Source organism: Triplophysa dalaica, chromosome 24 (assembly GCF_015846415.1).
Source record: "Triplophysa dalaica isolate WHDGS20190420 chromosome 24, ASM1584641v1, whole genome shotgun sequence".
Lineage (NCBI taxonomy): Eukaryota > Metazoa > Chordata > Actinopteri > Cypriniformes > Nemacheilidae > Triplophysa > Triplophysa dalaica.
In genome coordinates, this window is record NC_079565.1 from 15,554,226 (window position 1) to 15,566,945 (window position 12,720).

The 12,720-nt window shown below is 39.1% G+C and overlaps 1 long non-coding RNA gene across 1 annotated transcript; it reads right to left on the reverse strand.

The window, feature by feature from the left end:
* Positions 1-873: 873 nt before the first annotated feature.
* Positions 874-8,531, reverse strand: LOC130414514 (uncharacterized). Its single transcript, XR_008905618.1, has 3 exons — positions 8,139-8,531; positions 6,517-6,627; positions 874-1,463 (listed from the first exon to the last, which is right to left on the reverse strand). It is a non-coding gene; the product is annotated as an uncharacterized LOC130414514 (long non-coding RNA).
* Between the last annotated feature and the right edge of the window lie 4,189 nt (positions 8,532-12,720).

Sequence of the window (12,720 nt, forward strand, 5' to 3'; positions counted from 1 at the left end):
AACAGATAAAATAGCATAAAAGAGATTGTTGTTCGTTTTTGCCCTTTAGTGTTTGTTTTCTACATTTTGCAGTCACACCGTATATTTGCGTATTACTCTGTCAATGTTTAGTTTTCCCATCCTTACGGTTTAAATAAATTTTAAAACAAGTTCTCTATGGTATTTGTTTTGTAAATTCAAACTTTAAACAAATCAAAATACATTGAAATCTTTCTTCCACTAATTCTTATTTTTTGAACTGAATAATTTCAACTCGAATGGAAAATAAATGGACAAAAGAAAACGTTGATCATCTATAGGTTTACTTTGACTTAGCTCGTCGTTATGATGATCAATGAAAAATGTAGTTAGAAAGCAAGTTTTATTTTGCATTTCGTGAGAGGGGTTAGAGGTAAATTGCAAAGTGGGTGTATAATTACATCATTTAAATGGACATTATTTTAGCCTGAGTTAAACAAGTCAGTGGAGCAGAAAATTGTCCCATTTCCTCCACATATTCCAAACAGACACGCGCACACACAATTCACGAAATGCTCCGTAATGTAACTGTACCATTTTAAGAGATTTTCTCATTTCTACTTAAGATATTCCTTAAACTTCCCTCAAATGGCGAGCGGTGGCCATTTACTTTCTAGAAGTCTTAGCTTACCTTGAAACACCACATAAAGAGAAGAAACACGAGTGATGTAGGGTTGCAAGAGGATGATAAATATGGAACCATACGGGCTGATACCATTTAAGAAACCTTTATTTTTGAGAATGAAAATGTGCGTCTTGTGTTTTAGGTAAATTCAAATAAAATGAGATGTTGAACAGAAGTTGAACAGCATGACAGCTTTTGTTCAAACAAGCTTCTCGGTCCACAACAAAGAAGTTGTCGCTTTATGATTCTAAAGCTGTTGAGTTTCGAAAGGACTGAAGAAGGAGTCTCAAGCTGTCAAGCTGAATGCAATTCAAACACCCAGACCAATCAAACCAAGGTGACTTTCAGGTAATCCATAAGAGTATCGGCCAAGGAGCTGCGCCCTGTACTTTGATCAGATTTCCAATACAATGTGCACCTGGGCCAAGATTGGCATTGCTGAGACTGTCTTGAGGAGATGCCTGTTGTCTAAATGACATCAGACAAGCGCTATGACAAGCATCTGAGGCTCACTGTCCCTTTAACAGCTCGCACGGAAAACCTGTCAATTCTCCCTGGCTTTGACTCTCTTCAAGCGGGATGTATCCATCAAAGCTCGGAGGGAGCTCTCCAACAGTGTATTGACCTTGAGTGGCTCGCATTGATTTCTGCTCCTGACACGCGGATGAGGGAAGGGAAGTGTACTGGGCTTGTGGAGGTGGGGGTCTTCTTACAGGGCCGCCAGCCTGTAGGTGTGATTGGGAACAGATTTCCCAAATTCCGATACGGCGCCACCTGCCTGAGATGATGGATCGCTCTCCGCTATCCCATCAATCCTCACCTGCAGGAGAGAGGGTGACACCTGTGAGAAATTTATCATCGTATGCGACACCAGCGCATCCAGCCAATCGCTGGAGGCTTCTGTAAACTAAGCCCCGCCCTGTTAGAAAGGCCAGGAGGATTCTTTTCTAAGCAGATTTTGGTGGTGGGGCAACATTGCGTTTGTGTGATTCGCGGATATTTTCTCTCTTACACAAAGCAAATCTTTGTTGATGAAAAGCAATTGTTGGCATTACTAAATGAAGATCGTTCTGTGCACTCATGTGATGATATTAAATATGTCGTATGGATTATAATGAATGATCATGTAATGAGATAAATTTTTTTTTTTATTTTAGTCCAACTGCATTCTACATTCCACAAAAGCCAAAAAATAAGAATGTTGTGTGGCAGTTAATACACTTATTACATTTGCTCGCCTCCTCTCAAGATGTTATGGATATAAGAACCTTCTGCTATTTTTATGACTCTGGGAAGTCAAGTGTGGGTGTGTGCTATCCCTCGCTTCAGTCAATCCATCTAAGACTGGCCAACGCCAAAATTAACAGCCTTGAACATGCTTCTACATGCCACCAGTCCTTCACATGAAGAACGTCAACTGTTTCTCAAGAAAGAGATCGAGCTTGTGACCAATACTCAAGTCTTCTGTTAGCACAAGCTCAATGGTAAAGCCGTCTAACTTTTGTCTGTGCCAGGAGATGTATGATGCACAATGCAGCATTGAGATTTCAGCTTTTCTTGGCTTCTGTAAGACTCGGGTGTTGTAATCCTCCTCCACCCAAAATCATTAGCCAAGTAGACTAAAGTGATTAGCAACATAAAGGCCAATCTGAAAAAAGGCCTTAAATTACAGGGTATTTATTCTCTCAGCTGTCTTTCTGTCAAATCTTGGGATTAGTTGGAATCAAAGAATGAGAAGTATTACCAATCGATTTTTATAAAGGACTATTGTTCTTTTTTGAGTGAAACTTGGGATGGCACGTGTGTGCAGGATTTCTGAGAGTCGCCGTACAAAAAGAGTGAAGAGAAGAATTCTAATCAGTTTGGGTTTATTTGCTAGGTATCGCCAATGATACATGAGAAATATGGATTCATAGATGTCAGTTTTTCCAAAGCCAGGGCTCGACATTAACGATTGTCTGCTTATCCTGGACAAGTTGAATGTTTTGTATGGGCACGTGAGAGAGAATCTTACTTGCCCGACCCGACAAGCAGCTTGATAAAAATATTAAAACTCAGGGCTGTACAGTGCGACATATGTGACCCTGGACAACAAAACCAGTGTTATGGATACATTTTTAGAAATCTAGATTTTTACATCATTTGGCAGCTGAATAATTAAGCGTTATATTGATGTATATGCTGTTAGGACATGATAATACCTGGCAGAGATATAACTGTTTCACACTCTGGATTCCGAGGGTGCAAAATAATCAAAATATTGAGAAAATTGCCTAAGTTGTTAATAAGAGGCACTGTTACTGGCCATCCACTGACAAAAATAAAGTATAATATATTTAGCATAGGAAATTTTGACCCATACAATGTATTTTTGGCTTTTACTTAAAATGTTCCCGTGCTGCTTAAGACTGGTTATATGTCAAATAATTAAAATAGGTGCACTAGACAGAGCTGCATGTTTGTGTAAAGTGCGTTTATCATTGTGCTTGTTTATGTATGGCATTAGTAAATGGTGCATGGCACAGAGTCCATGTAACTAGATGCGGAATCATGTCATTTAAATATGTCACATGGCTGTTCTGGATCGCTGACTGAATGAGGTGCACAGTTTAACATACAACACGTGTGATGTTCGAGGATTTAGCTGCGTCTGCACTGTATGGGGATACATCTCCAGAGTTCCTCTGAGAGTTTAGTTATGGGCGTTTTACTGTTTGAGGGAAGCGGCAAACACACACTAAAACTCAAGGGCCTTACCGAAGACCCATCAAAATAAAAGTCCTGTTAACTTGAATGCTCTGTCTGTAGTGTAGGGTACTATAGAATTCGCTTGTAGTAAATTGATAAACACTGAATACTAAAGTTCAAAAACGCTATAGTATCGAAGAATTTTAGTACAGTTTACTATAGTAAATACTGTAATATACTACAGTAATTTATGTGGACAAATATTCCACTATTGTATAGAAAAATGAAAACACAGAACTTAGAAAAATTCAAACAAATTTTGGTAAACTAAAAATGATATGACCCTAATTTATCCATCTGTATGTAACATTAATGTCTTTTGTCAGCTCCCTGTCTATTTATGATGAACTGCACTTGCATATATTTTTAAGACAATTTATACTTGTGCTACAACTTTTTGGGCTGTGCTACCAAACATCAAACCTCTCTTGCACCAGTGCTATTAGCAAAAAAATGTCAAGCCCTGAAGCTGTCCCATGCTGGTTTTATTGAGGTAAGTAAACGGCTGTGTGCGGAGCTGAAAAGCCAGGTGAACTGGTTTTAGCAGGGTGGTTTTTAATATCAATGATGTGAATAATTGTGGATTCTGAATGCGTTTTTACCACACAGCCAATTGAGCTTAATGTAATCAGTTAGAAATGTTGTCTTAACGTTACCATTCCTAGCTGATGTTTTCAAATTAAGGTGACTTTACAAGAATGAATAAAAATGATCTTTGTTTCAGAGATGTGGCTGAAAAAACATGTCATGAATACCATTGCTTCTGTTGTAGTATTTAAAACATCAAAAGAAAATCTGTAGCTTTGTTCAGAAGCGAAAGTTTTAGTTCTGTGCACGACTGTGGAGAAGTGACCACCATATTTCTTCATGAAAGATAACACTTCCTGCTCAATCCGGCTCTGGAATGACCTGTCAGGGGAAATGAGGACGAATAGTTTGAGTTCAGTATGGGACACAAATCCTTCAACCATCAACCTGCTAACCGTAGTCACAGTTACATGCACACTATTCAACTGCAGAACGGCTCTGCCTAACACAGGTTCTACAGCACATGTTTTTCTCTTCAGACAAAGCCTTCAGTGTGGAATGTGTATATACAAAAAAAAATGTTTGCTTGGCACTCCATTATTTAGGATTTACATGTGCATTTTCAGAATTATCTGGGGTTGAAAAATCCTGCAAAAATTCAGTAGAATTTAGTTAGGGGAAGTTCAGTTGGAATCAACAACCCTGAATGTACAAAGATGTGATGCATCACCACATACATCTATATGGCAGACTAGAGATAAAATAAATATTGTCCTCCAGGGCTGGACTAGGACAAAAAATCTGCCTTGGACTTCTTTGCAAAGTTGCTCATCGGGTCTGTCCACCTGCGATGGACTCTTTTCTTCACCATAGTTGGTTTTGTTTGAGTTGAGATTTACAATCATTTTTTTAAGTTACAATTTTTAGCTACAATGTAAAGAAGTACTGTTTTAAAATAAGCAAATTATTTGTTTAAAGTGTTTCCAAACCAAATTTTATTGCACAATACACTATTATTATCTTAACAACGTGATTAATCACATAAAAATAATGCTATTAATGTGATTAAAAAATTTAAATGTTGCCTAGCAAAAAAAAGTTTATATATATATATATATATAAAAACTTCATAGGATTTAGGATCCTGATGACTGTTAAAGCATGTCATCACAGGCTTGTGAAAAAGGTTCATTGGATTCACAATTGCATTCCATTTGAGCTTATGTTCCGGCCCGTCCGCGGCTATGTATGTCTATGTTTTTGTGTAACTCTTTGTTTTATTATCCTCTAGTAGGGCTGGGAGGAATGAAGAAATATGCCGTTACCGCAAAATAAAATGTCAACCGTAAGAGATTTTTCCATTCCGCGAAATAAGTAGGCGTGGTTAATGCTGCCCTCTGCAAATGCGAAACTTGTGTTGAAACACACGATGACGCTCGCCGTGTGAGCGCTTTTAATGTGACGCACTTGGGAGACGCGTGTGGAGTCACCAGAGACTCGCTGTGCAAAGACAAGCGCCATAATAAACAAACCTAAAGACAAAGAGTTGCATCACACGAAAAGTTTGCATCTTATAGAGAGTGAAGAGCGATGAAGACCTACAGTACAGTCCTCATGAACACCAGTTTATAACACTAGTCATATACTGTACTCTCATTGTTTGTGCATGTATTCATACGTCATTGTTATAATTGTTGTCTATCTTCCTACTGTATGCATATGATGTAGCCAGAAGATAAATAAATATTAAATCTCATTATCAGAACTTAATTGGATATCTTAAGTACATTTTCATAACTTCCTTACATTTTAAGTGTTAAAATTAATAAATTAAATCAATCTAAGAACAAATAGGTATAAGATATAGAACTAAAATAGAAGATTGTTACTGTGAAATAAAACTATGAATTCCGTGAAATCGATTTTTGCTCATTCCGCCCACCCCAACCCTGTAGTAGGGACATGTAATACTTGCATCTGTAAATTACACATCTGACATAGACTATTCTCAACTACTAATTCCAGCCTAGTTGTGAGGAGCATCTAGGAACCTGCTCCACATATAAAACACAATTATTATTACAGCTTTCCCAAAAATGAATATGCTACAGCCTAAAATGGCCTCCACTGAGATTTATTCCAAAGATCTCCATTCTGTCCATGTTTATAGCGTCCCTCATTGACAGAGGAGTAATTTGAACTCCATGTCTCAAGGGTCCACTCTTTTACTTCCTGCTCCAGAAATAAGCAGTGTATCGATTAGTTATCAGCCAGTAATTGGGCCACGATCTCTCTCTTCCTCTTTTTCTTCGCCCCCCTCTCTCTTCCTCTCGGTCTGTCTCCCCCTGAGATGTTGGACGGCCACGAAGTGCATCGGATACCCCCACTGATGCTGATAAATATCCTGCTGAACAAAATATCCTTCCCAAACAGTTGTTACATCCGACTTATGACTCCTGTTCTATCTCTCGGCACATTTGTACACGTATCCCAGTTTCCAAATATTGGGACAACAGCAGCTCACAGTCAGAGTGCTTGGTTTTCTGGGCTTGTTTGTCATTTCTATTGAAAGACTACTGCTAAAAATAATAGTATACCTGGTGACCAGCATGTGTTGGGGCTCAAGAATGGAATGCTGATCCACCCATCAGTCTTCTTAACTATTTCAACCAGCTTTGGTCAACCAATCCTTCCAAGCTGTTCTTTTCCTAGAAAACATAAAAAGAACAGAGAAAAGGACCAAATAAGTCAAATACTGTAAGTAGACTAGGTCGGACCAACTTGAGACTTACTCTCTAATGTTGTTGTGAATATTATAAAGTGTACTTATGTGGTCTCACCATTCGGAGACAGTACACAAAATGGATGAATTAGGGATCAAATGTTTTGCAAATTTAAAGACAACAGTTCCGACATTAAGCGAGTGAAGAGTATCTCCAACTAAGCCATGTGCAATACTCTGCAAGCATTAAAAATGTTGTGACTGAATTATGCTTAATGTTTATTTATCCAGAATTGGGATTTAGGCGCATGAAAAGAGAAATGACGCAAATAAACCGGGCATTTGGTTGAGCTTTTAGAATAATCCCTGCAGCTATCCGGGCAGACACAACATGCCAAAACAGCCATTTACCTCAGAGACAAACCGCTTTCCAAAGCCACCACCGCTCCTTGACTCTTCTTTAAAATCACATTTGACAAGGATCTCATTTTGCTGCTCAATATCACCATCATCAAACAGTCAACCGCTTTAACCAACCTGTTCATCATTTCAACATCCCTACAGCACTGCACGATTCAGTGACCTTATACCTTATGCCCCTTCTCTAAACAACTCTATATGATACTTACGGAGAGGAATCAAAGTGTTCCTCAAGCTCAACTGTTAGATCTTTGCATTAACAAATATGGGCAACTCCATGCAAAGTGTTTACCAAAGGTTTTCACCGGGTAATATGTCAATATTTGGTGGTACTTAGGATATTAAGTAGACACATTTTTCGAAGATCTTCATCAAGCAGCTCTTAAGAATTATTACTGTATGTGATTTTGGACGGTCTGTTATAGCGCCACTATCATTTTACCAAGACACAACATTTCTTTCAGCCAATCAGATTTTAGGCTTTGAGTTTAAACTGAGGTTTAGCCACACAGAGGAGAGTGTTTGAGAGTCAGGGTTACAGTACTACAGCATGTTAGACATTAATATTGTTCCAGTTAAGACAAAACACAGGTAAATATACACATCTCACGCTGGTCTTGCTAAGCTGATTCAAATATAAATGTACCCCGAGCAATTTATACACGCATTTATCTCCAATTATGCAAGCCCACCATGCTGAAAAGACCCTAAATCATCTCTGCATGTCTCATATGAACCATAAATAATGCCTTTGTGTATGTTTACACCCCGCTGTGTGATATGATTCATATCTCATATTGTTGCCATTGTTGTTCGCATTCCTGTCCACGTTTTAAATGACTGCTCAGATGGCCGATAGGGGAGTATTTGAAGGCTGACACAAATGCATTCCTGGATTGTATATCTCCCCTGTTCATGTGTTCGCCCGCAGTTTAGCATGTTAGCAGATGATAGATGGCCGTCGCATGGCCGCACGCTGAGGTTGGCCATACGTCAGTTGCCACAGGCTTTATGTGAATGACATGGATGAGGTTTTTAGAGGTGTGTAAGGTGATCAAGAATGCTATGTGTCATTACCTTGATGGTGAGAAGCTAGTCACAACTAGCCAGATTAGCCAGGTTGCTCTTTCGTAGCTTTCTCAGTTTTGTTTAAATCAAACATATAGATTAAACAAAACCATTTAAACATATTAAGCAATCAATCAGCTGAATTAATGATGACAGTTTTTAATCGAATGCTTAACGCCTTGTCAAAATATATAATTTCTCTGTTGTTCCTTATCTAAAGGACACGTCCTCAGTTATCTTTCTCTAGCTCGTCCCACCATTTCTGGCATCTTTCAGGATCACTGCCGTTTCCCTGAGTCATATCTCAGTGTCCGTCCTGGACCTGTTCCAGACTTCTCCGGCCAATCGGATGCAGAGTTGTAAGAGGAGCTACAAAACCTAAGTAGCTGCCATAACACATACATTTTACAAACAAAAACTCAACAGAGGATTCAGCCGACAAATGCATGAATGCCGTAACCCAAGACCTCCACATGGTTCGCCTTCAGGGATTCTGTGGTTCACACACACACCCACACACCGATCTTGGACGGGACCCAAACATTATTCATTCGTGTTCAGACATTAAAACCTATGTCTAAACCATCTGCACTTGTGTGTGTGTGTGTGGGTCTTTGATCTGAGGAAGGCGTGTCTGTGTGTGGCGTTCAGCTTGCATGAACTAGAACAGTGTGTTTTTTAATTTAATTGTCAGTCATCTGTGGGAATTCTCTTTTTGTACTACAGATTTGTCTATCAATGTATTTTGTCCTCCTCAAGCACACACACGCGGTGTGACAGCCCTTTCCCTGTGCGCTTATGCTGGGTTCACACCAAACACGAATTAAGCGTAATTAAATTACATACAAAATCACTGCAAATGTGCGAATAGAACTTGCGGCAGGCAATGTGAATGCGCCTCAATCTCCTCTTCCGCGCAAGTTGAAAAAATTTGTCAGCTCTCGTCACTGAAGCGAGAAAAACAAACTTTTCTCACCAGTAATAACGTGATTGTTCTCGTTTGGTGTGAACGCAGCATTAGTCTAATTTTAAAATGCCCTTGGTGGCAAAGCGCCAAACAGGGTCTCTAACGCCAAGTGTGCAAAAAATGACTCGTAACGTTTCAGGAACAATAATATAAACCCACACAAGCAGCTGCCAAATGCTATTCTAGCCTTCTCTTTATTACACAAGCTTGTTTCTTTCACAGCCTTCCGGTTTCAGCAGGTTTATGCCCAGACAATTCTTTAGTGTGTTTGAGGAACTCTTTCACTTTCTGAGAGTATCATTGAAGTACTCGCAGACCCTGAGGGGTGACATCATCCCCAGGGACACAATGCCACCTGTTAGCATATAAACTACTGTAACTTGCATTTGTGAAACTATTTGGTAGTTTACATCTGAGCAGTATTAACAACAATGAACTTTAATGGGGCCATGTTTAGGGGTACACCATCCCTACTCCCCCACATTTCCTAGTTTTAGGAGGGAACTACCTCTCACCATCCTTACTCCCCAAGGGGTGGCATTTTGATGCTGTGAGTTATGAGTTATGGACTACTTGCGGCTACTCTTCTTTGCTCTCCTTGATGCTGCTCAGTCATTTCTGGTAACAGTGTTAACTGTATCTACATGCGGAGACCATGGTCGATTATTTCTATTTTTAGGGCCGTCACTTAAAGGGACATTCCACAGTTTTACCATCTTTGAATGTATTCTGCCGATCTCCGGGTCTGGCGATAGCACTTTTAGCATAGCTTAGCATAGATCATTGAATCCAAAGAGTTTTGATATTTTTCCTATTTAAAATTTTGCTCTTCTGTAGATATCATGTAATAAGACTGGCGGAAAATTAAAATTTGGTATTTTCTAGGTCGATTTGATTAGAAACTATACTCCGATTCCGGCGTAATAATTAAGGGAAGTTTGCTGCAGCAACATGGCTGCAGCAGGCGCAGTCTTATCACGCAGCCTGTTACAGCCGTGTTACGGAAGCAAACTTCCTGGATTATTATGCCGGAATGGGAGTATAGTGAATGGGGTCACCAACATTTTTATAAATATCTTCTTTTGTGTTCTGCAGAAGAAAAAAGTTATAAAGGTTTGAAATAACAATAGGAATAGTAGTAAATAATGACAGGGTTTTTATTTTTGGGTGAACTATTTCTATAACATTTCGTTCTAAGAGCCAACAACACGGCACACTTAAATATATAAAACAAAATATATTTTTTTATTGCTGCAATTACTATATTCAGAAATTATTAATATCATCTAAAATATGTATGGTTTTGTGTCCATAAAATAGAAGTGAATGGGTTCCAGTGCTGTGCCGTTACCAACTTTCTTCCAAATATCTTTGTAGTGGAGTAGGCGGGGCGAGACCGTGGTTCCAGACCGGTGAGTAATTGTTAATGAGTTAATGACCGGTCTCGTATCACGTAGGAGATCGGGAGCATATAAGAGAAAGAGCGACCGGACCGTGGAGGACAGAGGACCGGGTCCGAACATGTTTTATGTTTGTATTCATGCTCTTCTGTTCGGCAGTCAACCGTGATGTGGCTGCCTACATTTTACTTTAGTATTCTTTGTTGTGGTTTGTTTTGTTCGCCGGTGGTCGGCCGTGAGGGACCGCAGGCTATTATTATTTACATTAAAACTTGGTATGAATGTCTTCCGGTTCACGCCTCCTTCCTTCCCTACTTTGAATCTTGTTACAATCTTCTTCTGTGTTCTGCGGAAGAAAGTCATACAGGTTTGAAATGACAAGAAAGTGAGTAAATGATGACAGGATGTTTGGGTGAACTATCACTTTAAACGCTCCCACATTTGTTTCTTTGGATAAAATTGTCTACTAAATGAATAAATGTAAAGTCAAATCATCTAAACTTTCTGGTCCAAATGAATAACTTTTGACATTCAATACATATGCTTAAGGGAGTTTCAATAAATCGACTGATTATATAAACTTTGCGATTGTTATATATCCTACTGTAACTCATAATTAGTGAGTATGAAGTAGTACTTGATAATAGTCAACAAGAAAAACCCACACGCCTTTGTGTAAATGTACTAGTAAGATGTAACCAAAATTATTTTAAAGAGAAACAGTAGAGGTTTATCATTAAATCTGTTTGGAATGTTTGGCAATCGTGAGTTTTGCTGTGTGTGTGTCCATGCATGTGTGTGTAAGCCTGCCTGGAACTCACCTGTGTGTTCTACGGTTTGAATGGATCGGGTCTGTCTGGCTCTTTCCTGCAGCGCTGCCTCATAATGGTCTATTGTGTTTGGGTCGGGTCACCCTGCACATGAGCTGGGCATGAGTCAAACACCGGCTTTGTGAGATCAACTTGGGCATCTGCCATCTGTGAAATGCCTAGTTTTCCTGCCACCTTTTCCCCCGGCCTTTTTATCGACAGCAATAAAGAGTTTTGTAATGTGAACTATCCCGAGGCCTGCTCCCTCTTAATAATACAACTTTGAAGCTCTTCAAGTGAAAAAGGATATTGCTTAGAGTTCCTTTTTAGCGTGAGACTTAATGGAGGTTTGAGCTGTACTTTAATTCATGTTTTTTTTTCAATTTTAAGCATTTTCTCAGAACTTAATTCTTTAGGAAACACACACAGGAATACAGTCATTTCAGTTAGCGCCCCTGATGCAAACCCTGAAACAGTTCTGGAATCTGTTCTTCCCGGCATCTCAGGCCAGTTCTACCCACGATGACCCAGTCATGACTGGCGCTGTCAGTGTCGCCTCTCGGTTCAGACTCATTAGCAGAAGAGAGTGGATTTATGGGGACCGTGGGATGATGCAGTGTGTGAGGTGTCTTGTTGCCGTGGCGATGCATCGGTGACCGGGGTCAGAGCATAAGATCTTGCCTCTCTCCTGCTCTCTAATAGCTCAGGTGGGAGATGCTTATTAATGAGCGTCTCTGTGGCGATACGCGACACATAAATAACGGAGCGGGAACGTTGCTTCCCATCTCTACCGAATGAATCATCCGCACTCTTTCTTTCTCACGCTAACACTGAGGAGTTTTATAGGAGAGGGTCACAGTTAACACAATGAGTTAAGTAAACAAAATGATGTGTCTGACGTGCAAAAGTGGCTTTATATTCAAGTGTGAAGAGGGAAGCAGATTTTGCGGCCAATTTTAAAACGTTTCTGTTTTTTCTCTATAAGGAAAATATTGAGTCTTATCAAGACTTGTTTTATCATAACTTAGTGTGCGATGATGATGATGATGTAAATGTCAATACCCTTTGCAACCAACATCAAAAATATATAAATAATAATAAAAAGCAATAATAATGAATAGGGCTGTCAAATGATTCATCGTGATTAATCGCATCCAGAATAAAGGTTTAATATATGTCTGTGCAATGTGCATATACTTTTGTATTTATAAGCACATACACATACATGTACATATTTAAGAAAAATATTTAAATTAATAAATATGTATGTGTATGTTTTTATGTTTATTAATTCATCATTTATATGCACATTTCACAGACATATATTATGTAAACGCAAACTTTTATTCTGGATGCGATTAATCACGATTAATCGTTTGACAGCCCTAATTATGAATGATCCATATTCTCTGGTG